Source organism: Phoenix dactylifera, unplaced genomic scaffold (genome assembly GCF_009389715.1).
Source record: "Phoenix dactylifera cultivar Barhee BC4 unplaced genomic scaffold, palm_55x_up_171113_PBpolish2nd_filt_p 001758F, whole genome shotgun sequence".
Lineage (NCBI taxonomy): Eukaryota > Viridiplantae > Streptophyta > Magnoliopsida > Arecales > Arecaceae > Phoenix > Phoenix dactylifera.
Genome location: NW_024069056.1, coordinates 15,001 through 18,240, shown reverse-complemented (window position 1 = coordinate 18,240; position 3,240 = coordinate 15,001).

The window sequence follows — 3,240 nt, the reverse complement described above, 5'->3', positions numbered from 1 at the left end:
CCGAACCCGCAAAACCGACAAAGCAACCCACAGGGACGCACCAGAGCGGACAAAGATTTCACCGAACGGGACGGGACCGAGCCCACGCAACATGCGAGGGCGAAGGATCGGACCAAGTAAGGCCGATCCAACTCCGCGCGCGCGCGGCCGCGAACACTTCGTGAGGGACGGGAAGACGGGCCGGACCGATCTGAAGCGCCGCGCACGGCCGCCGCAAGGGCCGACCGAAGGCGTAGACCGAGCGCCGCACCAGCGGAAGGAGCGTGCCGGCTCCGTCGTGGGCCAACTCCGCGGGGCCCATCCGAGCGAGCCGACGGGCCGGCACGGAAGGCCCGGCCGAACCCGCAAAACCAACAAAGGAACCCACAGGGACGCACCAGAGCGGACAAAGATTTCACCGAACGGGACGGGACCGGGCCCATGCAACATGCGAGGGCAACGGATCGGACCAAGTAAGGCCGATCCAACTCCGCGCGCGCGCGGCCGCGAACACTTCGTGTGGGACGGGAAGACGGGCTGGACCGATCCGAAGCGCCGCGCACGGCCGCCGCAAGGGCCGACCGAAGGCGTAGACCGAGCGCCGCACCAGCGGAAGGAGCGTGCCGGCTCCGTCGTGGGCCAACTCCGCGGGGCCCATCCGAGCGAGCCGACGGGCCGGCACGGAAGGCCCGGCCGAACCCGCAAAACCGACAAAGGAACCCACAGGGACACACCAGAGCGGACAAAGATTTCACCGAACGGGACGGGACCGAGCCCACGCAACATGCGAGGGCGAAGGATCGGACCAAGTAAGGCCGATCCAACTCCGCGCGCGCGCGGCCGCGAAAACTTCGTTAGGGACGGGACGACGGGCCGACCGATCCGAAGCGCCGTGCACGGCCGCCGCAACGGCCGGTCGGAGGCGTAAACCGAGCGCCGCGCCAGCGGAAGGAGCGTGCCGGCTCCGTCGTGGGCCCGCTGCGCATGGCCCATCCGAGCGAGCCGACGGGCCGAATCCCTCGAGGACGAACGGTGCCGGGCACGCCCGCCGCGAGTGCGCGCGGCGGGCTTGTGTGGAGTGGAGCGGAAGGCCCGCCGCGGCAGCAGCAGCCCCCCCTCCCTACCACCCCAGCGGGGCATCCGCCCAAAGCCCACCCCAAGCGTTCCAAAGTACCGAGGAGCGTTGCAAACGGGAACGGCCCGGACACGCGTCCCGGTCGCACGGGATGCGCGTCCCGGTCGCACGGGTCGCGCGTCCCGGGAGGGCCGACGGAGGAAGCCGAAGTGCCGCGCGCGGCCGCCGCGACGGCTGGACGGCGGCGGCGCCCATGCGCCGCGGCAAAGGCGGGAGCGGCCCGGCTCCGTCCGGGGCGCTGCGAGCTTCGGTCGAACCTTTGCCGTGACTCTTCGCAATAGGCCAAGCCCATTCACACTTGGCCAAGCCTAGGCCAAGCCAAGGCCTCCAATGCTTGGCCAAGTGCCTCGAAGGTCGGCCAAGACGGTGGCCAGCGTGCCAAAGCCATGGCATGCCCATGCGCGGCCCAAGCCGCGCCCATGCGCCCCAGCCGCACGCGGCCGCGCGCGCCCGCGCCCAGGCCACGGCCGCGCGCGCGCCCTGGCCACGGCCGCGCTGCGCGCCTGGCGCGCGCGCCCGCGCCCAGGCCCCGGCCGCGCTGCGCCCGCGCCGAGGCCACGGCCGCGCTGGCTGCACGCCCAGGCCGCGCGCGCCCGCGCCCAGGCCACGGCCGCGCGCGCCCGCGCCCACGCCCCGGCCGCGCTGCGCGCCTGCCGCGCGCGCCCAGGCCCCGGTGTTGCGGACCCAAGCCCGCCACACCGCCAAGACGTCAACCGTGGAAGACTTCGGGCCTTGATGGAACCAAAGGAGGGCCAAACCATGGCCAAAGTCTTGCGCTCGCCCGTGCATGACCATTGGGGCTCGCAACCAAGGAGGATTCAAGGCCTAGACAAGGCCAAAGGAGAGCATCGCCAAGCACAAAGCCCCGGCCAAACTCTTGGCTTGGAGGAGTGGCCAAACCTTGGCCAAGCATCCCCAAGGTCGGCCAAGGCAAGGCCCAGCAGCCCCATGCCAAGGCACGCCCAAGCACGGCCCAAGGCACGATCGTGCGCGGCCACTGCGTGCCTCCGCGCGCGCCGCGCGCGCCCAGGCGCTGGCCGCGCGCGCCCAGTCCGCGCGAGCCCGCGCGCTGGCCGCGCACGCCCAGGCTGCGCCCGCCCGCGCGCTGGCCGCGCGCGCCCGCTGGCCGCGGCCGCCCGCGCGCCCGCTGCCGAGCGAGGTTCGGCCGCCCGAACCTCGCCGGCCGCCGCACTGCGCGCGCCCGCTGCCGGGCGAGGTTCGGCCGCCCGAACCTCGCCGCACGCGCCCGTTCGCGCTCGCCCAGGCGCCCCCGACAGCGCGCGCCCCGCGCCCGCCTGCGCGCGCCCGCGCCCGCCTGCGCGCGCCCCGCGCCCGCCTGCGCGCGCCCGCGCGCCGTCTGCGCACGCCGCCTGCGCGCCCACGCGCGCCCGCCCGACAGCGGCCTGCGCGCGCCGCCTGCCGCCCCTGCCGCGCCCTGGCGCGCGCTGGCGCCCCTGCCGCGCCCTGGCGCGCGCTGGCGCCCCTGCCGCGCCCCTGCAGCGCCCAGACGCCCTGCCGCAGCGCCCCAGCGCCCCTGCCCAGCGCCCAGCGCCCTGCCAGAGCCCCCTGCCGCGCGCCCCAGCCTGCCAGCAGCCCCTGCCGCGCGCCCCAGCGCCCAGGACCACGCCCCAGAGCCCTGCAGGGCCTTTGGCCGACCAAGCCACCCAGGCCAGCCGTGCCCAGCCCTGCCAGCCGCCTGCCTACCACTTCTGCCCGCCAGCCCTGCTGCCAGCCATGCCAAGGGCCATGCCACAGCCCCCAGCAAGCCAGCCAAAGGCCTGCCAGCCACCAACAGCCTTTGGACAGCCTTGGGCAGCCATGGCCAAGTTTGGGCAGCCAAGGCCTTGGCCAACCTAGGCCAAGCCTTGGTCAGCCTATGCCACACCTTGGCCAACCTAGGCCAAGCATTGGCCAACCTAGGCCACACTTCCCACTAGTTGTTTGTCCCCCATGAAGAGCCTATAAATATGTGTTGTGCAAGCTTGTGAGGGATCTTTTGAACACCTTAGAACCTTGTGTATTTCGGCCTTAGGCTTGGGAGGGCTTTGCCCTATTGTATTCGGTCCTTGAGCTTGCTCTTGGACTTGGGCTAGGGGAGACCCATCATAGTTTCCTCTAGATATTTT